The sequence below is a fragment of the Malus domestica genome, chromosome 10 (assembly GCF_042453785.1).
Source record: "Malus domestica chromosome 10, GDT2T_hap1".
Classification (NCBI taxonomy): Eukaryota; Viridiplantae; Streptophyta; class Magnoliopsida; order Rosales; family Rosaceae; genus Malus; species Malus domestica.
In genome coordinates this window covers 29,268,868-29,296,039 of record NC_091670.1, presented here as the reverse complement: position 1 = coordinate 29,296,039, position 27,172 = coordinate 29,268,868, and the positions used below count along the sequence as shown (strand labels likewise).

Genomic DNA, 27,172 nt, shown 5'->3' with positions numbered 1-27,172 from the left:
CTCTCAGGTAACTCACCCATGATGCCAGCCTAACACTCAGAACCAAGGAGAACAAACCTCTCCAATAGAATACGACTTTGAAGCAAGTCAAATTAACCACCAATTACTCGTACTGAATAAACCATGCAAAATTTGATGGAAGAAACTCAATGCTGACATTGAAGCAACATAAAATATTCCTAGAATGAATATTTTTCAAAATAAATACACAAAAAAACAAAAATTGGACATTTATAATAAATGGACCAATTTCATGAAAAAGCATAGATTTGAAGTAATTTTCTTCGATTTCGTTGAAAAATATTACGAGTCTAAAAAGAAGTTAGAAGTCATCACCAAAGAAAATTGGGTTAAAGAAGACAAAACCGTAGTCTCTTCTAGTCACCCTCCACAAGAAACAATTTTAATTACAACTGCAAACACACAAGTACCATCCACTCATTTAAAACTTCCAAAAGAAGATGCAGGAGTCAAGCCAGTCATCGAACAAAACAATTTCACAAACCAGAGTCTACACACCATAAGAAAACAATTAGACAAAATTGAAACCAAAATAGATAGACATTCTCAACCAAAACTAACAAGTAGAGAAAAACCCTTAATCAATTTCCCAGAGACTTCCTCTAACACAATTGCTTTGAAAACAATTTCCACAAGTCAAAAAATAGACCAAATGTTACAAGAGTTAAACAAGAAAAAACAATCAATGTTTTACAACACCCAGATGAATCTCAACCAGAAACAACTTCTGCAACATGGAATTCAGATGGAGAAAGTGAAACAAATTCTATTAGAAAATTAGAAGAAGCTTTTCAAAATCTTGAACTAAAACGAATCACAAACAAAAGAGTCAACCCAACAACTCTTACCAAAAATTGGTATCCAAGGCCAACACCTCCGGATATTCAATTTGAGGAAAGAAACATCCAAAACCAATTCTCAGTCTCAGCTGATAAACTCTATGAATGGAACATAGATAGATTATCAGAATAAGAACAAGAACTTTTTAATAAATTACAACACATCTCCATGGTTGCTAATAGTTATATTACCAATCATAACCTCAGTCAAACCCAAGTTGTCGACCTTTTGGTCACTGAATTTATAGGAATGCTCCATTCCTGGTGGGAAAAACATCTAGCTGATTAATCAAGAAATGAAATTAAAAATGCAGTCTAAAAAGACGAAGATTGAACACCCATCTTTGATGAGCATATAGGACGAGGAGTCCCAGATGCAGTTAACACATTACTTTTCGCCATTGTAGAACATTTCATAAGGACACCCAGCAATGTAACCTTCAGAATTCATGACCAACTTATTAACTTAAGATGTCCAACCCTAAGCGATTTTAGATGGTACAAAGATGTTTTCATGTCTAGAGTCATGCTTAGAGAGGATAGTAATCAACCATTTTGGAAAGAAAAATTCATTAACGGATTACCAAATTTATTTGCCCATAAAATTAGAAATGTTTTAGTTAATGAAGAAGGTATCATACCATATCATACCCCTACTTATGGAAATATTATTAATATTAACCAGAAAGAAGGATTAAAAATGTGTATTGATATGAAAATTACTAAACAAGTCAACAAAGACAAGTTAATAGCCAAATACGAATTAGGAACATTTTGTGAACAATACGGATTACCTCCTATTGCTCCATCCAACAAAAAGAAAAAAATCAGAAGCCTACAATAGGTACCCAAATAGGTACTCAAGTAGAGACATCCCAAATATAACAAATTTAAAAATAAGAATTTTGAAACAAATAAATTTTATGAGAAACCTAGGTCCAGTAAGTGGAAGAGGAAACCCTCAAGAAAATTCCACTCCAAAAACCAAGAACAAAAAGGAAATTGCTACGAGTATGGCAAATTCGATCATTATGCAAATAAACGTAGAGTCAAGAAAACAATCAACCAGTTGAAAATCTCTGAGGAAGAAAAAAACCCAGTTAATCCAAGTCTTGGAATTAAGAGACATGGACCATAGTCAATCCGAAGATGATTTAAGTTCTAATTCGTCTTCTTCCAATAATTCCTCAAGTAGTCTTTCATCCCCCAACATTAAAATAGGACGCATTGATACTTGTTGTAAAAAGATTTCAGTCCTCAATAAACAAGAAGAACAAGAAGATCTTCTTATTGAGTTAATCAGCAAAGTAGATGACCCTGAATTAAAGTCAATTTATTTAAAGAAACTTAAGAAATTAGTCTCCCCTGAAGAAGCCAGTACTAGTCAATCCCAAGTGGCCCCAAAAATCTATCTTAGCACAACCCTAGAAAGGTTTAATAAGGCTAAGAAAGAAATTACAGTCAAGATTTACAAAGAGAAGTAAATAAAATTAAGGAAGAAATTAAGTCCTTAAAATAAGAAAATATAGAAATTCGCTCACATCTCAGTAGTATCCAAACACAAGCACTCATTGGCAATAATGATGAAGAACACAATAGTTCTTCCTTCGATCAAGAGTTAGAATCCAAATCCATAGAAAATCCAACAAAAAACCTAGTTTTAGGATTACTACAAAAAATTAGGATTCAAAAATGGTATTTTAAAATAAAAATAGTAATTGAAAATTTTCAGTTAGAAACAATTGCCTTAATTGACTCAAGTGCAGACTTGAATTGTATTCAAGAAGGTTTAATTCCCACTAAGTATTTTCATACATCAACAGAAATTCTTAGCGTTACAAATCAGTCACCAATGCAATTAAAATATGAAATCCCAAAAGCCCATGTTTGTCAAAATAACGTTTGCTTTAAAACTCCATTTGTTTTGATAAAAAATATTTCAGACCCAGTCATTCTAGGCCTCCCCTTCATAGCTCTCCTATATCCTTTTAAGGTACACCATAATCGTATGTATAACCACCAGAATGTTAGGACAAAAAATCACATTTGAGTTTTGCACGGAAACAGATCTCAAAAAATTAAGACAATTACAAAAAAGATAGCATCTAAAAAACCATCAATTTAGTTACCAAAAAATCACAACAAATTAATTTCTTAAAAGAATAAATTAATTACAAACGAATTGAAGAACAATTAACAAACAAATCTTTGTTACAAAGCATTGACAATTTTCAAAAGAAACTTGTTAATGAAATTTATTCAGATATTCCCAACGCCTTTTGGCACAGAAAACAACACATTGTTAAACCTCCTTACAATAAGGAATTTAATGAAAAGAAAATACCAACAAAAGCTAGTGTCACAACCTTTCCTGGAAATGTACATTATTTTGATTATCGTTGATGTGAAAAGACTAAAATGCCTTTGAGCGTTTGTGGCATTGTGGGACTATGTGTGGTTGAGGACCAATGTGTTAAGTTCCTATTATTTTGGAACCAATTGGAAGTAAGGAAAATGGGTTGTTTTGATTGGTGACCCAAAAATCTGGACCACACATCCTGTCTCTCTCTCACACTTCTATGCTCTCTCTTCTCTCTCTCGGTTTCACTTTCTCTTCTTCGAAATGGCACGGACAAGCACCCAAGACCCTTGAAACTTCACGGATCATGGCCAAAATTAGTACCATTATGTTCGTGAGGACCATACTCCGGTGAGATCCCGTAACTTTTAGAGCTTTAAATTAGTATGATCGTGTTCTACAAGTTAAGAGCTTCATTTTGGTATAAATTGCGTGAAAAATGGTGCAAAATGAGTGAGAAAAAGGCAGTTGCAGGTCTGCCCAGAATCCGGCGCCGACAACACTATTCAGGTGTCTGGAAATTGAAGATGAAGCGTGTGTTGGGCGCGTGAGGCCGTGCCCTCCCCGGCGCGTGGGGGTGCGTAAGCCACCTAAAAATATATCTAAAAATATCACGATCGTGAGGTTGTGTAGGTCACGTTGGTATATTTAAATACCAAAATTGAGCAACGTATGAGAAGTTATTAGCTAGTTTTGTATATGTTCTTTAAAATAACGTTTTTATAGTTAATTCGCATATAGGTGAGGCCTATCCTGAAGACGAGCGTATCCATGGGTGACTCGGGGGCTACGACCCTTCGACATACCAGTGAGTGGGCTTTTGTTTTCAGTATATACTTATATACTTGATATATTTCCCAGAAATGCATTTATAAGGAAAGTACACTTTGAAATAATATGCCAAATGCTTCTATATTTTGAATATGCATTGCATGGTTGTATATATATAAATGTGGTGTTGTGGAGGCACAGGTGAGTTCAAGTAAGTTATGCTTGGTTGTGTGAATCATCGATGATGTGATATGTGATATGTGATTAAGTAATGTTGAGCTCATTAAGCTGCACCTAGGGTGATTGTGAATTAGCCAGAGATATGAGGTACATGCCTGTTTATTTACGTCACCTCCCGCACTATATGCTCATATTGGATCCAACTTAAGTGCACAGTCTTGTCGTACATACCTTATTTATGGTTCCGACTCATAGGTAACTAGCGATTCATCGCCCGGCTATTATAAGAGAATAGAATTGAGCATAATTATATTTCACCCAATCTTGTCGTACAAACCCTCTTTAGCGGTTCCGACTTATGTGCAGTATATTGCCGTATAGGTCATTGTAATGACTCTGGCCAGATTGACTTTTGAGCTATGAATTCAACTGTACAGACTACCTCAGGGGTTCCGGCTAACATATCATGTTTCTATGAAATCATTCTTACCTGGATTGTTTACTTTGTTATATTTTGGCATGGCATACATATGAATATGATTATGTGAAGCATGAATTGAATTGATATGATTTCATACATATATAAATGTATATACTTATATCTTGATTCTGGGAAAATTATACATGTTTTACAGCGAGGGGTTAGTATATTGATAAATGAAATGATTTTGTAAAACATTTGTTTTTGGCCACTCACGTTTTTTGTTTTGCGCCCCTCCAGGTTTTAAGTAAGCTTGATGTTAGTGGCTTGAAGACGTCGGCAGTTCTGGCTTATTCAAATAATAGTAGGAATTCCTGGTACTGTATAATTAGTACTTGTCCTACTGGACTGCACCTAGACTTGTATGCTCTGATTAGGAATGTTTAATGTTGTAACTAACTCCTATCACTTTCTGTTTAGTAGTGCACTCTAGAAATGTGGTTTTTAATTATTCGTATGTTTGCTATCTTTATCGCTTCCGCACTGTGTACATGGCTACGTCACTCTCACATGACGGCCAGCATGCCTTGACCTCGGTCAGGGTGTGTCAGCTAGACCAATCGAAATGACTCAAGAAGTTATGGAATTCTGCTCCAAGAACTTCTTAATAAAGGAATCATTAGAAAAAGCAAATCACCCTGGTCTTGTCCTACTTTTTATGTCCAGAAAAATGCTGAATTAGAAAGAGGAACTCCCAGGTTAGTCATATATTACAAACCTCTTAATGAAGTCTTGGAATGGATACGGTATCCAATTCCTAGCAAAAGAGATTTAATTAAGAAACTTAATCAAGTTGTAATCTTCTCAAAATTTGACATAAAGTCTGGATTTTGGCGAATCCAAATTCATGAGGAGGATAAATACAAAACAGCATTTGTTACTCCTTTTGGTCATTATGAATGGAATGTAATGCCATTCGGTTGTAAGAATACACCCAGTGAGTTTCAGAATATCCACCAGTCAACCATTCAACCAATAGATAGAGTAACTCAATTTGCTGATAGGTTCCCAGATGAAATCACTGACAAAACCCAATTACAGAGATTTCTAGGATCTTTAAATTATGTTGCAGAGTTTTATCCACATCTTAGACAATAATGCAAACCCTTGTTTGACCGTCTAAAAGAAAATCCCTCATCATGGTCCAATACTCATACTTCCATAGTCAAACAAATCAAATCACATGTTAAGACTTTGCCCTGTCTTGGCATTCTAACTCCCAATTCATTCAAAATTGTTAAAACTAATGCCTCTAAAATTGGTTATGGAGGTATTCTCAAACAGTCAATTTTTTTCGGATCTCCTGAACAAATTGTTCGTTTCCATTCAGAAGTATGGAATCCAGCACAAAGTAATTATAGTACTATTAAAAAAGAAATATTATCTATAGTATTATGTATTAGTAAATTTCAAGATGATTTATTAAATAAAAAAAATTTAGTCATAGTCGATTGCAAGTTTGCAAAACATGTTTTACAAAAAGATGTTAAAAACATTACATCAAAACATATTTTTGCACGATGGCAAGCTATATTAAGTATTTTTTATTTGAAATCGAATACATCAAAGGTAGTTAAAATTGCATCCATGATTTCCTAATTTCTGCAGGGGAAGAATGACAGCAAGAAGACCTGATCAGATGAGGCTTTCAGCCACTCTACCCCCACCACCAATTAAACAAGAATCAAGCCGAGATTCTTCATCGGCCTTAGCCATTACCAACCAATTCACTCCCTCAGGTTCCACAATAGAAAACCTTAGGCCAAACTATCAATCACCATGTCCCAATTATGAAACGGCATTAGTGAGTCAATATGATTCTTATTCAACCCCAACATACCAATCATCATCATCCCAACCAGTCAGTTATACCAAAATATCACCATATGTCAAGAAAAATCCCAGTGAATATCTTTTCAGTATCCCTTTCAATCTCAATCAAGAGCAAGCACCAGAAAAATTAGCCAAAACAGTCTTTCCACCTAATTTCCATTATCATCCTACAGAACCACATAAAACACTAATATACTATCAAGTCATCCTTAGTGAAATTGAGTCCATTTCAATCAAACCTCTCTACAGCAAAACCCATGAAAACAAAATCCTCTACCATTCTATTTACATTGGAAGGTTTTTAACCGAATCAGATTGGGGAATCCCCTTTTACAAAACCAAACCTCTTCATACCCAATATATCCACATTCCCAATAACCATTACAATTACTTTGATTACATTGATGCATGGACTAACATATTTCTCCATCAAACAGAAGATTTTAATCATTCATGGTTCATTAATTTTGATAAGAGTTTCACATTGAATTTTCCTGCATGGTTCCCAAAATGGTGGTCAACTCACGGCCCAACAGCCAGTCTCATACCAGAAGAACTAATGCAGGTCCTCTTTGCCAGTTTCCAACAAAAATTTGACAGAAGCCGATTTAACTACAGAATTACACTTTTCCCAATATTCATGGCCAAGTACAAAGTCACATGGATCATGAAGTGGAATTATGAAATCGAAACAGGTAAAGTCTACAGAGCCAGATCAGTCAAGTGGTGGGATAAATTCAACCATTAGAAGACCATCAGTCAGGTCTTTAACGAATTTCCCATTACTCCACCTCCAATTATTCCGGCACAACCATCACTGACAGCCATCTCGGAATAATCATTATCGGACATTAGTCATTCTTCATCACTTAAGGGAACAGTGATGAATTGCTGTGAGTAAGAATTTTATGCCATTCAAAATCAGTTGTTATGAAAATATTCTTCGGTTTGCTGTAGAGATGTTTGATTGAAATAGACTCAGTTTCGCTGAGGATGGCTTAATAATATTTCAGTGCTTTATGTGGTTATGTAGGATGATAATGGAAATTGGGTGGAAAAACTGTTTTGGCTAATTTTTCTGGTGCTTGTTCTTGATTGAGATTGAAAGGGATACTGAAAAGATATTCACTGGGGTTTTTCTTGACATATGGTGATGTTTTGGTATAACTGACTGGTTGAGATGACGATGATTGGCATGTTGGGGTTGAATAAGGGTCATATTGACTGAGTAATGCTGTTTGATAATTGGGACATGGTGATTGGTAGTTTGGCCTAAGGTTTCCTATTATGGAACCTAAAGGATGTTGACCTCAGTTGACTAGCGTGTTGTGAGAGGTATAAAACATTTTTTTTAGCGTATCCTCATTGTGCTCGTCATTATGAATGCGTAGGCACAAATGGAATTGAATTGGGAGCTAAAACAAAGATTTTACGGAATTCGAAACGTAAGGGCATTTTGGTAATTTTCCAAGTAGAGATATTTTCCACTTCGGACCATTCCCATGCTAACACGCGGTAGGATTCCCCATTTTTCTAGGGGTTCTTTTCGGTCTCATGAAATCTCGCTCTCTTTCTCTCTTTCTCTTTATTTTCCTCTTCTTCTTTCATTCTCACTCACCTCTACTCTTTCTCTTCCTTTCTTGCCTAGACACACACTTCTCTACACCTATAACCACAGCAAGGCAACACCCCCAGCATCATCCCTTGTAATCATTGTGAGCCATTAGGCCTAGAAATTGGAGAAAACTACCTTCTTGCGCTGCACAGTACCATCACTGTGCATCACTTTTCTCCGGTGAATTCTCGCCATTTCTGGACAAGGTAAGCCTCGCAATTGGTCCCTATCATTGTAGATCATGTCTAGGCTCATGATTGGTATATTTTGGGTGGTTTTGATGATGTAGGAACTTGGAAAACACAAAGGAAAGTCACTGTTCATTTCTGGAAATTTACAATCCATGGTCGTTTGGCCACTTTCTAGCAATTTTTCTAGCCAACTCTGATCTCCGTTGAGCCTCCTAAGGGAATGAATCTCTTCTCCACATTTCTAACTACATTTTTGGCTTTTGACTCATCAAGTTTGGTTAAGTATTGAACTAGAAATTAGCTCTGAAAGTTGGGAAGAAATTATCCACATTTCTAGCAAGAACCCCATGACCATTTGGCCACCTTCAGATCACTTTTCTTGTGAACTCTGACTATAACATGGCCTTAAATGGATATAGACCTATTCCATACACTTCCAGCTTCGTTTAGGTTTGGTATCATTGATTTTGGTGAAGAATCAAGCTCGATATGCGGTCTGAAGGTAGGTGGTTCAACCTGCAAAACGCAGGTCTTCATGAAAAAGGTGAGTACCATGGTATTCGCAGTGTGTAGGTGAGCGTGGGTAGTTTCCCTATGCATTGCGCGTGGATGCATGGAGAAACCCGAGGTCCCTATTAAGGTTTCTCGACGTGCCAAATTTGAATCCGTCCTCCGCTTTTTGAAATTCGACCATTTTAAAATAGTTTCTTTATTAGTCGTACTTTGTACCAATACGCGTTTATACGTTAGTACGTTACGTATTTACATAAATTGTTTCGTTTCTAGGCGAAACGCATCGCAAGGACTCTCGATACTACAAGGCGGGTTCGACTCGACGACATGATATGTGAGTGGGTCTTTTCTTTGATATGTACATATATTTATTTAGTTTCCATATATACATCTAATAATGAATTTTCTATATGACTGTCATAATTAAATTAACATTTATAGAAAATGACATAACGATGAGAATTTGGAAATCATTATAAATCCTACGAGATGCCTTAGCTAAACTTACGGCTATGAATAATGTTATGTCGACTAGAATTATCGAATCACTATGGCATGATTATAATTGTGTTATCTGCTCATCGTTGCTGCACTGGTGTTAGTACTTGTCCGGGCCAGGGCCAGCCTTTCATGTGTATGTGCACATCGCACCGTACGCTCAATTTGGATCCATTGTAGGTGCCAGTCTTGTCCTGGATTGCTATAGGCGATTAGGACTCGTATGTGCACATAGCGCCAATCTTCATGTGATTGTGGTACTAGAGCGTATATCACTGTTACACCCAGTCCTGTTCATGTTAGAATATCTCTGGATGAACTTGCGTGTCAGCATGTGTCGATGAATACTCGATATGATATGTTTGCTTATGCGAGATTATGTGATTACAGACATTATGTGTCTACTTACAAAATATGGTGCCATATTGAATTCTTGTGATGTTGCAGGCTACGATAACTATTTTCTTACCATACGTAGTATGTATGTTTTGGGAACTATACTTGTTTTACGACGAGGGGTTATTGTGTTTTCAAAAACGTTTTTACAAAGCTTTATTTTCAGGCCCACTCACCTTTGTTTTTCATACCTCTAAGAAAATCTCGATATAGGTGGCTACCTTTGAGGGTACAATCCTTATCTTATCTTACTATACTTTACTTATGCTCTAACATCACATGTGAAATGGGTTGATTCCCGCTCACCATGGCACTCTTATACTTAGGCACTTTTAGGTTTAAATTTATTCACATTTTCCATATCACTACACTTTATGGCTTCGTCACTTTTTAGGTTTCGGCCAACACAGCTCGATTCGGAGTCCTAGTGGACATTCCGAGTTGGGGTGTGTCATTTTGTTTCATCCGTTTCATTTTATTTTATTTTTATTTTCATAGCTTTAAGTCTTTTTAATTGCCCAGAAAGTAATAGTAACAATAAGTCCCAATTTGTGTTCCTCCTCCAATGAGTTTCAAAAGAGTCGAAACTGTTCCCATAAGTTTTGGAGTCAAGAGTGGTGTCTGCAACTTATGGAAAAATCAACTGTTAAATTTGGCTCAAATGTTAGTATGATATGGATAAGAAAATACTAAACAACTTTTGTGAAGAAAAAGTTTCGGTCTGAACTACTGAAAATGGAGTTTTAGTACTCATAAGATAGCTGTCCAGTTTTCTGCAGAATTGGAAACTGGGTAGGTATTTCAAACATCTTTGACGATGGCACCGTTGGAGTTTTCTGAAATTTGGATACGGGTATTGGGCTGACGAACAACTTCCAAGAAGGAAGTATCTCAATTCGAGGTCAAGAAGTTGGAGTTTAGAGGCTGTTTTTGTGGCTGTTAAATTTTTTGCCAATAATAATAATGATAGTTATATAACCAAAATGTGTATTTACACGGAGATATAAAGATGAAATGAAAGAACTTTCTTATCTGTGAGATTCCAGCTGACAGAGGTGAGAGGTAGGTAGTGCTTCACCAGATTTATGACATTGTGCTTTCCACTGACATGAGAGCTTCTCGTGCTAATAACGTGTCGTGAAAATGAGGAAATATGTGTAGTGGATGATAAAGTAAATAAGACACAATACTTACGAGGTTCAGCAAGTGTGCCTACATTCTCGGGGCAGCTCTTGTACTTTCTTTCATTATCTACAATAATAAGAGTACAATGATAACTCTCACTATTTTTCTCTTCTTCTCTTTAGCCCAGTTTATTGGTAATTTCTTCCACATCTCTCTTCTTTCCTCTTCTCTTTTCTCTCTTTTTGATATTGAATTATGTGTTTACAATGAAAGAATGAACCTCATTTTCTAAAGGTTTTCATCCGATAGAATAATGTAGCAGCACTATTTACTTTACAAAAATTATTCGAATGAATAATGCATAAATAATAATCCATCTTATTTTTCTTCAGATGAATAGTAAATAACTATTAATGTGGGCCATCCACATATTACATTACAATAGCTGACTGCTTTTTAGCATATAAGGGTCAATAATTGAAAGGGGCACATGACATGCTTTAACGGAAAAATAGATGGACAGTAATGTAGGTGGTATATTTCAATAGTTAAGAGAGTTCAAGCGGTAAAAATAAAAAATTAAAAGTTCAGGTGGTATAATTGCATATGCTTACAAGTTCATGTGGTACTTGAGCAAAAAACCCAAAAAAACATAAGAGTTTATAGTTGATATTCATCGTTAGGTCTCTAGGGCAATCACCTCAGCCCTAGGTCTTGGGATACGAATATCTAAAGGGTTACTTGACATACGCTAGCTGACCCAATGACCTTCGATATTCTAGGCGCACAAGGATAGAGCATTAGTTCGTGTTCATAGGAGAGTATTGAGATCAAAGGTTCCACTCAAGAGGTATAAACGTCCCTCTACTTAATTATAGTCTTCCAACACTTTGGAATGAATAAATCAGAGGAGAACTAAGCACGGAAATAAACAAGTTACACCTAGTTAGGAGGATAAAAACCTTACCCATCAGAAGAAAAAAAATATAATATAAAAGAGGGGGACATAAACCTTAGGGTAATTAAAATCAATAAAATGTTATGATATTCACAATATATTAATCAAATTTATTTTAATTATAAATAGGTCAATGCAATTTTAAGGTACACTATAACACCTTAATGAAACAAAATTTACTCATATCACTACCGTTGGTAGCATGCAAATTCTTTTATTTTGAATCATGTCAATCCCATGCATCACTCACACGTCTTTTATGCTTCACACCTCATGCAGCTGTGGATTCAGACACTGAGTTGTTGTGTCTTTTTCCTGGTTCTGGTTCTTACATTTGGATTCAAATGTTGCATCGTAGTGTCCATTTGTAGTTTATCTTAAATATTTCAATTTACACTCTGCATTGCAATATTCATTTCTAGTTCTGCTTTTACATTTGGTTTCATAATTTGCAAAGCAGTGTATTTTCTAGTATAGCTTTTACGTTTGAATTCAGCCTCTGCAATGCAGTGTCTATTTTTCTATGGGTTGTCTTTAAGTTTTCAAGAGATGCAAGCATTGCCTTCTACCATTCCAAAAACAAATTCAATTACCAAACTAAATAAAAAAAAAAAGGTCTAATTAAAATCCGAAGCAAAAATTTTGCATATTTGATCCAGCGATCAATTTCATCCTCGAGTTCCCTTTATGGTCTCGTCTAAACCTCATCGATACAGGTTCAATTTCTGCTACCTTAGCCTCGACAAGCTTTCTCCTAGAAGAGAGAAGAAAGAAGTGGATGTGAGAGAGAGACAAGAGAAACATGAGAGATAGAGTAGATAAGGACAAGAGAGAAGGGAGGAGAGAAGGAAAACAATAAATTAAAGTGAGAGAATGGTAAAGTAGTTTTCTAACTTGCCTAAATTAATGTGACATACTTCATATTGACCTATATATAATCTAAAAAAATAAAAAATAAATAAACCTCTCTCCAATCTCCCTACTCCCACATTCACTTTCACTCTCTTCCTCTCTCCTTCAATTTTGAAGACAAAAATAAAAAGTTCGACACACAATTTATGTGTGGGCATATACTAGTTATTATAAACATTTCATTGATTATGTTCAAAACTAAAATTGACCATTGGTATACGATGAATTAGTAAATAACCTTAAACTTACTCTGGGTTTATTTCATTGTAATTTTCCTTTATGGAGGTGGGCTTTTGCTTGACCATTCTTGACTCTCTTTTTGAGTTGTCCTTACCTTGTACTAGTGTTCTCTTTTAATGAAATTTACTTTGATTGAAAAATAAAAAAATAAAAAAATAACCCTTAAACTTACTCTAAAAATCAAGAACACAAAAACCAATAAAGAAGGCTTTTTATATTAGCATCCCACAAAATGTTGAATGCACCACACATTAAAATTTAATATTAAATAACTTATTTACCCTACTATGCAATGACAATTTTGACCTTATTAGGTTTTAAAAATAAAAAAAAAATTCTATACACACCCCAAATCACTTTTAACGTATTATTTATCTTCTTCAACTATCAAAACTCCTCCCACCCTCCATTGTTGAACAAAACCCTAACCAATGAAACTACAAACATGTTGATTGAGAAAAATTATTTTTGACGAATGAAACACGAAATCGATATCGGAAGCTTCACATGAGATAAGACTTCAGATTTTTTTTATTGTTATAATGATTTTGACGACATCGATAATTATTTAATTTTGCTTTTGAAGCGTTATTCTAGCTTCTATGTTCGTATTCATCTTTTAGGGATCACAGAGATTGCATGAAGAATTAAACACCTAAAATAACCACCAAATATTAAAAACAGATGACATGGGTTTTAATGGTGGAATTAAAAACAACCCACACATATGCTTTAAATCTTAGGTGGCATCTTTTGGCAAAATTTCAGTCGGCATTTTTTGTCCAAATTAAAAGTTTTATAAGATTTGAGAAATGTGGGGTGTATAGAAAATATGGGATGCATGTAGAAAATGTAAGGTGTATATTAAGAATGTGGGGTGTGAGGATATTATGGGGAAGTATGTGTATTAAGACAATTTTTAATTGAAAAAGTAAATATATGGTGTATTAAGTATGTGAGGTTTATTCAATAATTTGTAGAGTGTTTAATATAAGGGAAATTTTATTTGAACCCATACAACCTCTTTCTACACCCAACTTACTCTTTACACCCATATTATTTTTAATTAAAGAATCAATCTTTTTTTAAACCCAAATTTACTCTCTAAACTACCATCACAAACTCAATTCAATATATAAAAATTCATCCTTACACCCTTTTAGAAAGCAAAAGCAAGAGGAGGTCATTGATCACGTCGTGAAGCAAGCCTCATCACTCGATGGCTCCGCCCTTGGCCCCCTCGTTGCAGAAGTCACCTCCCACCCTGCCCTTTTTGCCTTTTCAGAAATTATCGATGTCCCTAATGTTCTTCAAGTTCCCTGATCGGATCATATTTATATATATTTTTACTTCGAATTCACTCGTCTTTTCTTGGTTAGTTCCTTATATTTTTGAGCTATTTACGTTATTTTTGTGTTTATATGATTTGTTATGCAAAGAAAATAAAAATAGAACAAGTGAATTTTATGTAATAAATTCGTCAAAACTGTCTGTGTAGATCAGCTTTTAAATTAAATTAAAAAATATATATATAATAATGATAAATCATGATGATGTTTGAAACATCATCATGATGGTTTTGTTTTGTAGAAGAAAAGAAAGGAACGGATGGAGAAAAAGAAAAGAAGGAATAAAAAAATTAAAAGAAGAATAAGAGGAGTCCACACGGGGGACGGTAAAAAAGAATCCAAGAGACGTGAGGAGAGGGGGGAGAAGCAGCTTAGCTGCCCTTGCAGCCTTGAAAAACAAAAAAAAGCAGAAATAAAAGGAGGTCAGCAGCGCAGAAAAGGGGGGCTCGGCATTTTTGTGCAGTGTGTGTGTGCTGCCCTTTGGGCAGTACCTGGAGGCCTCGGGGAAAAAATAGAAGAAGCTGCCTCTTGTGCAACACGTGAAGAGGGAGAGGGCCTCAGCAGAGAAGGTACAAGCTGCCTTTGCAGCTGGGCAGTACCGAGAAGAAGTCAGAGAAGGTGCGAGAAAAGAAAAACAAAACTCTGCTGCCCGTGGCAGCAAGGCAGAGGAGCAGTCGGCCCTTGCGCAGCGACTGGAAGAGCAAAACAGAAGCACTTATCTTTTGGTTAATTCTCTCCAAATCTATATTTCACTTTTATTTTATTTCTGTTTTTAATAATGTGTAATTAAATTTATGTTGGCTAGAGGTTAATTCGAAACCATGAATATATATTTGTAATATGAATTGATTACCTTCGGTTGTGATTTCATAAGTTGTGATTTCAATTTACTTATCCGTTCGTATAAAAACTGATTTGTGTATGTTGGTTGAGAGTGCACGCTTAATTTACATGCATGAATTTGATGCTAGAATATAAGTGAATTTCACCTAATCGTTATGAACTTATTTTCACAAGTAGTAAAGGTTGCTAGTCACAATCACGTTAAGTAAATTCTTGGCAAGAGTATCATGCTTTTCATAGTTACGAATGCCTCGTCAATGCTTATAGTTTTCACAAAGTTTAATGATCTTTGATTGTATCTCTATTGTGCTTTTCACGTAGGGGACTTTTGAAGAATGTTTTGAATTGTTGTATGCGTTTTTCCGTCCAATTCAATAACTTGAGGAAAACTTGAAGATTAAAAAAGTGCTGTTCACGGTTAATCTGGAGTATTGAGATTCACAATTTATTGAAAGAACAACTGAAAATCAATTTAGGTTGCATATGTGTAATGTGTGGAGAAGAACCCTCTAGCTAGTCCGTCATTTATCATTTTACCTTAATTTTATGTTTTTATCAATTCTGTAATTTAATTAAGTTTAATTTACTTTTCATCAAAACCAAACACCCATCCATTATTAAATTATATTATTTAGTTAGTTTTCTTTATTGTTAGTCTTTTAATTTAATTTCCGTCCATTTCAGTTCCTAGTGTTTAATTTAATTGTTTTCATTATTTTGAGTCATTTTAAGTGTGTTTCGAGTTATTAGAGTTTTTAGCCTAATTTTGTGTCCTTGAGTCTTGTTTAATATTTTTAAGTTAATTTAGAATAGATTAGCAATCCCTCCTAATCCCCGGCCTAGAACGATACCCTACTTACATCTATACTACAATTGTCAAAAAGAGGGTTTAATTTGTGTGTCAAGAAATTCACGCATCAAATTTTGGCGCCGTTGCCGGGGATTAGTAACTTTGCTAATCCCTTTATTTTTGTTTTTGTTTATGTTTATATTGGTGTTTGTGTATTTTACTTTTGATATTTGATTTATTTTTCTTTCTTTGATTTTAGGTTCAAATGGAGCCGAGGGAAATTTAAAGGAAAGATGCGTCCGGCTAAAGACGTTAAATCAAGCGCTTCTTGGGAGGCAACCCAAGCATTCAACGAAGGGAGACTTTGGAATTGCTAACCCAATCAGCTTTGCATTCTTCCACCCTTATCTTTACTGCTTTCATTTTGTTTTGTTTAGTTAGTTGTGTTATTTGGTTGATTTCTGTGAGTTTGTGTTATTTAGTTTAAGTGTGGGGGAAGGTTAACCAAAGTCTCTTTACATTAATTTACATAAAAAAAAAAAAAAAAAAGATAAAATTTAAAATTAATGATAAAAAAAAAAGTACATAAAAAAAAAAAAAAATTTAAAAATTTAAAAAAAAAAAAATTTAAAAAAAAAAAAAAAGTACAAATATTTTACAATAATGTAAACTAATAGTATTCATTGGTCGGGTGGTGCTTCGGTAGTAGGCGGGGCTTCAGCAGTCGGCGGGGCCACAGAAGGAGGAGGCAGCAGAGGTTGATCAGTTGGAGCTTCACTACGCGGTGCCGCTCCAGAAGACGAAGGCAGATGCGGTTGGAACAAACCCACAAACCTCCGATGATCAAGTAAAATTTGACCATCGGTGTCCTGCATCTGGTCAATCTTCCTCTTCATGGTTGTGGCATAGTTGTGTGCAAGCTTGTGCAATTGTTTATTTTCATGCTTGAGTCCTCTAATCTCCTCTTTGAGACTCTGTATTTCAGCCACCAACGATTCAACGTGACGGGTTCGAGCAAATAGGCGTTGGGCCATGTTGGATACGGAACCGGCGCACTGCACGCTAAGAGCCAGAGACTCCTTAACCGCCAATTCATCAGACCGCCTAGCGAGCAGTCTGTTATCTCTGGGGGTGACAAGGTTCCGGGCCACCACCGCGGCAGTCATGTCATTTTTCATCACCGAATCCCCCACGGTAAGAGGACCGGTAGGGGATATGAAGGATGGGCGCCATATATTGTCTGGTGAAGGCGGAGCTGCCTCTTCACCAATGTTCAAGTCAAAACGACGATCGGAAGGGCCAGACATTTTTCAGAGGTGGTGAAGAAAGAAGAGAGTCGGAATGATCAAGATTAAACAAGTGCAAGAAGGGAGTGTTTACAGGAGGGTGCTCAAGTGTGTTGTGGAACAAGCTTAACGCCTCTATAAAAAGAAGAAATCAAAGAGGCGCTCCTCAGAGAAGCGTCCTCTCGCAAATCGAAGAGTCGGAGTCTCCTTTCTCAAAAGTCGGATTCTTTTCTCAAAAGAGGCGTTTCATTTCTTAAAGGCTGGGCTTGCTCAGAAACCACGAGCCGAACCCCGGATTTCAAAAGATCAATTTGTCCAGACATGTCGTCACTTGTCACATGCAAATTGCTTTGCGAAATTCTCGGGTAGTTTGTCGAAGCACCAATTCAGAAATCAAAGAGGGAAATTCAACAGTCAATGACACGCTAGCTTTCTCAAAAGCTGGGCTTCAACCCACGGGCAAATCTTCTTTTCCAGATTTATCCGCACGTGTCACATGCTACCTCTACAATCGACGATGCTCAGAGCTCGAAGCGCCGATTCCAGATATCAATGAGGAATCTGCTTTGCGGAAATTACGGGCAGCTTTGTCAGAAAGCGCGTAATTTGTACTATTCATCCATCTACCGGCTGCCGACACTAAGTGAGAGAACAATTCCGGTTGTGAAGACAAGTCCTATAAGTTTCTACCTTCGCATTCCACAGCAAAAGCACACTCTCTCAGCACACCCTCTCAACACTTCTTCATCTCCGAAAATGCATTCCCAAAGAATCCTCCTAAGTTACTCTGTGTTCCTCATTCCTTGGGATACTCCTGCGAACAACCCATTCAAAGCAAAAGTATTTCATATCATGAAGGTTGAAAGCAAGAGTATCTCATATCATGCTTTCTCCCTGTCCTTTCTCCAGCCAGCACCTGCTCTCGAGTACTCATCATCTTATGTTTCCGCTTCGTCTCTCACGTATAAGGGAAGTGAAGATGATACCTCGAAGCATGTGGAGACAATTCAGCTAGGGACAAGGAGAAAGAAAGCAAGAGGTGGGCACTTGGAAAGATTGAAGAAAGAAATAAGGACCAACACCTTTCCCTCGTGCCTGCCCGTTGTGCAGAAGAAACAAGCAGAGAAGAATGCAGCTTGCACAATCATCCCAGCGGAAGGAGTCCGAACTGAGGAACTAGAGAAGCTGCCACATCTGCTTGGAGAACAAATAAGGAACTGCAACATAACCAAAGAGCAAAGCTTCGCCGTACAATATCATAAAATCATCACTTGCAAGTGAAAAGCTAAGTGTCACCCTGTTCAAGAGGAAAGCTGTGGAAAGTCAACAAGCACGACCAATGATTACTTATTAGTTTTATTCATTATCTTTTATCGTAATTTTCAATTTTTCGTTTGCAATTTTTTTTTAATTAATTTTCTTGCGTACTTAACTGAATTATTTCTTTTCTTTGCAGGAACTTTTGGTTCTTTCCACCCTTGAAGTTGATTGCAGAATTTTAGCTTGGGGGTCATCGCTTGATTTTACTGCAAATTAGGGAAGTTTTCAGTCCACTTGTTTTATTTTGTTTCTTATTATTTATTTTATTTTTTTATTTTTTATTTGCATTATAGTGTTTTCTGACATTGGGGACAATGTCAAGTTTAAGTGTGGGGGTAGAAATCTCTAGAATTTCATTTGTTTCTGTGTTGTTGTTTTATGTTTTCTTAATTAGTTTTGTTTTCTTTAAAAAAAAAAAAAAAAAAAAAAAAAAAAAAATCGGAAAATTTAAAAAATCCAAAAATATTGTCTTGTTTCCCTTTTTGTTCTGAATCAGATTTTTTTTGTTAGTTTCCCGACCCAATGATATAATTAGATCAAATTTGAATCATGATCATCAAGAACTTAGTTAACATGTGTTTTGTGAAATTCCTAATTCTCTTGTTAGTTTTGTACATGTTTGATCATCTTTGAAAAACCAAATGCACATAGCCTTGTTGATGTGAAACTAAAGTATGACTTAAAGCTTCATATGTGAATTTAGTGACCATATACATCCTATGTGAGTTTTTGAGCCGATTGAAAGTGTGTGCATTTTTCATACACTCCTATTCTTTCATGTGTGATGAACTTATGTGAGATACATCTCTAGAACTTGCGTAACGATCTTTCGAAATGTTTGTCATTGATTGCATGAACTTGGAAATGATAGAGGCATTAGGTTTACCACCATGGCCCAAATAACCATGTTTCCCAAAGAAAAATGATATCATTAGATTGCCAATTTGAGCCGTGTATGTTGAGCCTTTTATTTCTTATCACCAGATATGTCTACCCTTATACCTGAAACATTTTTCCTTACCCTTTCCAAGCGAGCAATGCGAGATTGTCTTATGAGAAACGTTTGTGAAATACTGTGAAGATGTTTGGCAAAAGAATAAGTGTGGGGGTATTTCATGTTTGTGAATTAAAAAAAAAAAAAAAAAAAAAAAAAGAAAAAGAAAAGAGAAAGATTGTATAAAAAGAAAATAAAAAGTTTTTAAAGTTTCAGTTTAAGGGTGTGATTGGAGATGCTAGAAGAATTGCTGGAGAGCTTGAGTTCTTATAAATCTAAAGAAAAGAATCGCTTTCAATGTAGCTTGGAACTTGTGTTTTCCTATTCTTTCGTTTCAATAACCCTATCCCTAAACCTCATTACATCCAATAAAAGTCCTCTTGATTTAAGTTTTGCAATTATGATTGTGGAGAAGTGATCTTTATGCAAGCTTATGGTAGAAATTTCACATTTGATTCTTTGAGTGAAACACACTAAAACTAAACACATATGTGATTGAGTGTATATCCCGTGAGAAGATTACTAGTTTGCATATGATGATTTTAAAAATAAAACTTGAAATTGCATTAGCATGGCTATTTCACACACTACACTTCAAGGATGATTCAAAGATTACTGCTAATATTTGAATTAGGAAGATGAACTTGGATTAGTTCCTTGATGCTAGCTGTGGTTCTTGATGATTTGTTTTCTTGAATGAAATTCTATGAGGGTCACATAGGGGGAAGCTAATGTTTTTCTTGTTACTTCTTGTTCTTATTTTCTTTGTTTTGCTCGAGGACTAGCAAAAGTTAAGTGTGGGGGTATTTGATCGGATCATATTTATATATATTTTTACTTCGAATTCACTCGTCTTTTCTTGGTTAGTTCCTTATATTTTTGAGCTATTTACGTTATTTTTGTGTTTATATGATTTGTTATGCAAAGAAAATAAAAATAGAACAAGTGAATTTTATGTAATAAATTCGTCAAAACTGTCTGTGTAGATCAGCTTTTAAATTAAATTAAAAAATATATATATAATAATGATAAATCATGATGATGTTTGAAACATCATCATGATGGTTTTGTTTTGTAGAAGAAAAAAAAGGAACGGATGGAGAAAAAGAAAAGAAGGAATAAAAAAATTAAAAGAAGAATAAGAGGAGTCCACACGGGGGACGGTAAAAAAGAATCCAAGAGACGTGAGGAGAGGGGGGAGAAGCAGCTTAGCTGCCCTTGCAGCCTTGAAAAACAAAAAAAAGCAGAAATAAAAGGAGGTCAGCAGCGCAGAAAAGGGGGGCTCGGCATTTTTGTGCAGTGTGTGTGTGCTGCCCTTTGGGCAGTACCTGGAGGCCTCGGGGAAAAAATAGAAGAAGCTGCCTCTTGTGCAACACGTGAAGAGGGAGAGGGCCTCAGCAGAGAAGGTACAAGCTGCCTTTGCAGCTGGGCAGTACCGAGAAGAAGTCAGAGAAGGTGCGAGAAAAGAAAAACAAAACTCTGCTGCCCGTGGCAGCAAGGCAGAGGAGCAGTCGGCCCTTGCGCAGCGACTGGAAGAGCAAAACAGAAGCACTTATCTTTTGGTTAATTCTCTCCAAATCTATATTTCACTTTTATTTTATTTCTGTTTTTAATAATGTGTAATTAAATTTATGTTGGCTAGAGGTTAATTCGAAACCATGAATATATATTTGTAATATGAATTGATTACCTTCGGTTGTGATTTCATAAGTTGTGATTTCAATTTACTTATCCGTTCGTATAAAAACTGATTTGTGTATGTTGGTTGAGAGTGCACGCTTAATTTACATGCATGAATTTGATGCTAGAATATAAGTGAATTTCACCTAATCGTTATGAACTTATTTTCACAAGTAGTAAAGGTTGCTAGTCACAATCACGTTAAGTAAATTCTTGGCAAGAGTATCATGCTTTTCATAGTTACGAATGCCTCGTCAATGCTTATAGTTTTCACAAAGTTTAATGATCTTTGATTGTATCTCTATTGTGCTTTTCACGTAGGGGACTTTTGAAGAATGTTTTGAATTGTTGTATGCGTTTTTCCGTCCAATTCAATAACTTGAGGAAAACTTGAAGATTAAAAAAGTGCTGTTCACGGTTAATCTGGAGTATTGAGATTCACAATTTATTGAAAGAACAACTGAAAATCAATTTAGGTTGCATATGTGTAATGTGTGGAGAAGAACCCTCTAGCTAGTCCGTCATTTATCATTTTACCTTAATTTTATGTTTTTATCAATTCTGTAATTTAATTAAGTTTAATTTACTTTTCATCAAAACCAAACACCCATCCATTATTAAATTATATTATTTAGTTAGTTTTCTTTATTGTTAGTCTTTTAATTTAATTTCCGTCCATTTCAGTTCCTAGTGTTTAATTTAATTGTTTTCATTATTTTGAGTCATTTTAAGTGTGTTTCGAGTTATTAGAGTTTTTAGCCTAATTTTGTGTCCTTGAGTCTTGTTTAATATTTTTAAGTTAATTTAGAATAGATTAGCAATCCCTCCTAATCCCCGGCCTAGAACGATACCCTACTTACATCTATACTACAATTGTCAAAAAGAGGGTTTAATTTGTGTGTCAAGAAATTCACGCATCATTCCCATGTTTCTATTTATTTATTGTGGAAGTTTCATTTTTCTATGTATATTTTGGTGGTGTAGTTTCTAGGTTTGAGCAAATGATGCATAATTAGAATTTTGTTGCAGCCAAAGACAAAATAAAATTGTTGATTGTTACTGGGTCTTGTTTCATATGCATTTGTTTTTTTTACTGTGGAATATGTGCAGCTTGAAGGAACTGAAAATTATGTCTACCTTGATGTGTTTTGATTGTTTGCACATGGCACATGGAGTGATTACAAGAGTAAGCACGCAAAAATCGCTTCGTCTTTTAGTCGTGTTTCTAATAGATGAATTGATCAACAACATCAATTTGTTGAAAGCTTTATGACTCTTTTGTTTCTTGTGGTGATATTGCTCTTACTGATCGTGTTAACATGAAGCTAGAGAGGAAACGAAAAGCAACTGGATTTGATTATTAGGTGATCGTAGGGTTTTATGGCAGCTCTTAGGAATTTAGTCAAAATGAATGTAGGATAAAGATTATGTGATGGTAGAACTTAATTATTGGGTATGAGTTTATTGATAAATTTTAGTTTTATTCTTAATTTCATCTTTTACTTGATGGTAATTATGTATTAAGATAAAATAGACAATTCACATTTAGAATTTAAATTGGGTGTAGAAAGATGTCAGATGAGTTCAAATAAAATTTCCCGTATATTAAGCCTAAAAGAGGGGACATAAAACCTGGTTGCAAGAAAGCGTTATGCCTTCACCGACGGAAGATCCTTGAGATAAATTTATACATTATCATAATTTGCTTAACACGAGACACTGCATTGTCTGTGTAAATGTGTGCCATGTTAGTATTTTTTAGCATTCGTGTCAAGTGTTGATTTCGTATCATTTTACAGTTTAATAGTAATAAGATGGATGGCCCGGTACAATATTTGATTTGCTTTGCCAACAACTACACTCATTCAAACACGTAGGACAAATGATTGCCTTGCATGTCAACAGCAGAGAGAGATCCTCGTCGGATCTTTTTTGGGAGTATTTCAGGGATTCTTTAATCACATCTGTTTATTATATATGATGCAACCAATTTTGGTCAAGTACTGTTTATATTCAATTTTAAATAAAAATAATTTACAATGATTTCTAATTGTACGATGTAAGATGAACGAATCTGATTGAATGATCCTCAGGATCATCACAAAGAAGATCCGGCAAAGATCCTCCTGGTCAACAGCAATCAAACATAGACCCACAATGGCAATTATGCAGACATTATACATATACTAAAACCCAAACTCGGGTGCACTGTTTTTCACTGTTCGTGAACAGTAAAATGGCGGTAATGCCCTTATTTGCTTCTCTGTTTTCCGTTTCTGTACAGAAAAGTGGCGGATTTACCCTTGCTGCACGCGTCTCTCATCGCTTCACCTTCTGTTTCTCGACTCTTCTACTTGATTCCACTCTCTCATTCAAAAAATCAGATCGCTCATCTCTGCTTCTCCAAACCTATGCTTTGACTACAACTTCTAGATTTTTCCTTTTGTGTTCACTTCTCTCACTCAAATCTCTGCTTCCGTCGCACTCTATTTTCTTCTTTTGCTTCTCCTGTGAAAATCTCAGCATTAAATTAGTTTTCATGTGTCCTTAAAACGTTAATCTTTCGCCTCTCTCTCTCAAAATCCATCTGAAAAAATGTATAATGGGTATTGTTTCTCTCTGCAGGTTACTTGGAGAAGTCTGTGAAGGGTCAATAGGACAAGGTGGATTGCGTTTCAAAATACAAAAAATACAGGGCCTGCCTCTCTATGCGTTTCCAGTCTTCCAAAAATCGTGTTCGTGGAGGCGATTTGAGACGGATTTGAAGCTCGGCTTCAGAGATTTGATTCAAATTGGTAGATTTGGGTAAGAAACTAAGAAACCCTAATATTTTCTTTTGGTTTTAAGAGAACTATCATAAAATCCCTCCGAAGTGTTTGTGATTCCAAATCTAATCAACTTTTCCTAAACTCATCCCTTTCCCATGTAGCAAATCACAGCTCTAAAATATTCCAATTAATTAATTAATTGATTATGATAGGCTTTTTTTAGAGTACTACTTCCATATATCTTTTGTTGTAATGGATTTGAAGTTTCCTGGGCTTGATGATTCTTGGAGTATTCCCTATTGTTCGCTGCTAAACATCTGCCTTTCGTTTGCTATCTCGCATGGTGTTTACGACTTACTGCAAAACTGAGTTCTCTGGCTGGATTTTGTTGTTTAAGAGGTTTGATTTTCTCTGAGGTTTGTCGTTGAGGAAAGAAGAATTCAGCATATTGTATGTCACTACTCCCCAATATTTTCTATATGTTTTCTTCAATTATTTGTTTATGGGTTTGTTTCTCTCCCGAGAATAAAAAGAAAGAAACAGGAAAAATATAATATTGGACAGTTAATTATTTATCTTGGGAGTGTTATATTTATTCAAGGCATCCAAGGAATTAAGTACTTAATTGATTGATTACCTGATTGAATTTCTTTGATTTTTCTGAAAGAATTTGTTTTTTTTTTCTCTGGGGTTTGGATGTTTTCTTTAAGTTTACACTTTGGTCGTGGCTTCCACTCAATTTTTAATTTAATTTAATTTTTTTGGGTATTATAGCAAATTATATATATATAGTTTGCAGGTGCTTCCAAGGGACCTGCTCTATGCTCTTGCTTCGTGGTTGCCTCTGTTGGGTTTGGAAAAGCTACAGACAGCATTGTAAGTCGAAAACTAATCGAAAAGTTTTAGAAATTTTGAATTTTTTGATGATTTGGTTTTCAAAATCTGATTATGCTTGGATTTTATCCGGTTTGGTGTGCAAGAATTGAGTTTTTTTGTTTTGTGTGGTTGAATGTAAATAGGAATTGGAAGAATGATGAAAGTGCTTACATATTGTTGCATGAGTTGGAATTTCAATATTGCATGGAGGAAGTTCCTTGGGAAAAAATTGAGCGTATATATTGAAGCTGTTTCAGAGGGAGAATGGACCTCTCTCAGTGGGATTAAACTGTTGAGGAGGTAGATTTCATGTCCCAGTTGCTTGGAAACTTTGTAAACCAGACATCAATCATCGGAATAGATCCAGATTTGGCCTGGAGGCAACTATGAAGGTTCACGTTATTGTTTGTTAATTTGATTATGCTAAATACTAATTTTATTGTAATTGTTTGCTTTGTATTTTTGGTTTCTGGAATTCTGATGTTTGGTGGTTATTTCGTGTTTCGGTTAAAGCATTTGGTGATGACTGGTTTGTTACTTTGATCACTGGTAGATTTGAGCGCCCTCCCCTCACTCTCTCGATCATATATTGGTCCTTCTTTCAAGGTAGTCAATGTTTATGACTGACTTTGTGACTATATCCTTATATATCATCATCAATAAAATTCATCCAATGTGCAAGATTGTAAATACACATAAAAATTACAACTTTCACTTGAAAATGGCTTGGAAAATGGTATGAACATATTGCATGTATACGTGAAATTTCACCGCTCCAAGATTTGATTTCGGCCTTCCATCGTGTTAGGTCGGTTAAATGTACTATTTGGTTTTTGGGATTGAATAGTGCGATCTGAATCTTGGGTTTAAATTTTTTGTACCCTTGATGGCTGTTGAATTTTTTTTCATTTATTGATATCATATTTTGCAAGGTCGCACTTGGTGCGATGGCAAGTGCCTTCGCCCATGAGCGGTAGGTTTCGGGTTCGAGACTTGGGAGCAGCCTCTCCATAAATGGGGGTAAGGCTAGCCGACATTCACCTCTCCCAGACCCTGCGTAAAGCGGGAGCCTTGTGCACTGGGTACGACTTTTATTGATATCATATTTTGCCATCACCTGTGCCATGATGCAGGCTCGGATTGTAATCCTTGAGAAACCCACTGACGTAAATCTGCCTTAAGAGCTGCAATTTTCCTAGAGTCATATATATATCGATCAATTACTCAACTTTGATGATAGAAGTCATAACGTTTGTTCTGCTTGCTTCCAGGTGGGTCTCTTTTGATGGTTTTCCCAACATTATTTCACTTTACTGTACTATGCTTAGCAGAACAACTCAAACATGATTTCTTTTTTCACAATCCCAGTTTCTGGAATTCAAGACAAGTATCCAGACAATTTTGACCTTGATATATTAACAATGGTCGTGAAGAGAAAGAAGAAGATGATTATAGGCTCTACCATAAGAGGGAGATCAATGAATTTTGTTACCCTTAAAAACGGTTGAATTTCATTTATTGTGTTCTGGAAAATGAGTAATCAATCGCTACGCAAAGGTAAGCTATTTAAGTTTGGGTCCATATTCGGATTATTTGATTCATTCCTGTGTTGCATGTTTAAGATTCGTCTTGGTGAAGCTGATTAAGAATGTACAAATTGAAATTGTTATGGGTGGTCTCAAATTTGGGTAAGAACCGTGAATCTCTAACACTCTTCCTTATCTCTAATACTCTTCCTTTTTTCATTTTCTGTTAATTGAGCTCCCAATTGATCATTTTTTGTGATTTTTGTTATCTGGGTTTTGAAGCATGTTTATTCTGTTTTTGCTGTTTTGGGTTGTATGACTCAGCTCTCTGTATTTATAGAGCATGTGTTTATTCGTTTGAGCTAAACATTTTGAGATTTAGTTGTTCAATGTTTTGAACAACTCTTTATAGGTATATAGAGTTGTCAACAACTACTATATATTTATGTAAATACTTGGTACATGTTTATGTAAATAATTTATTTATATCTAAGCACAATGCTTCCAACACATTTTTGGCCATTTAGCCTCATATTCTGACACTTATAATTCTTATATACAATACTTATATTTCATTTGATGTTACATTCCCGCAGCAGCGCGGGCAAAAAACGCTAGTTTGGACGAAAACAAAATAGGAAGGTAGATTCAAATATGCAATTCATCTTCGGCGGCGTGCTTTTTGATGAATAAACTTGTGAATTGGATAACATGCAGACGCAGTCAGGATAAGTGCTTCTGGATGCGTAGTGGATAAGGAGGCTTTTGTTAGGTTTGACAAAACCTTTTACATATATATATATATATA

The 27,172-nt window shown here is 35.5% G+C and overlaps 1 long non-coding RNA gene across 8 annotated transcripts; it reads left to right on the top strand.

Annotated features, from left to right (window-relative positions):
- Positions 1–23,547: 23,547 nt before the first annotated feature.
- On the top strand, positions 23,548–26,874 carry LOC103432460 (uncharacterized). Of its 8 annotated transcripts, none has more exons than XR_011572201.1 (6): positions 23,548–23,999; positions 24,762–24,838; positions 24,982–25,230; positions 25,392–25,444; positions 25,972–26,109; positions 26,207–26,874. It is a non-coding gene; the product is annotated as an uncharacterized lncRNA (long non-coding RNA). The 8 variants fall into 8 exon arrangements; XR_001789735.3 differs by having other exon boundaries at positions 24,755–24,838; XR_011572203.1 differs by adding an exon at positions 25,771–25,858 and having other exon boundaries at positions 24,755–24,838; positions 24,982–25,444.
- The last annotated feature ends 298 nt before the right edge of the window (positions 26,875–27,172 follow it).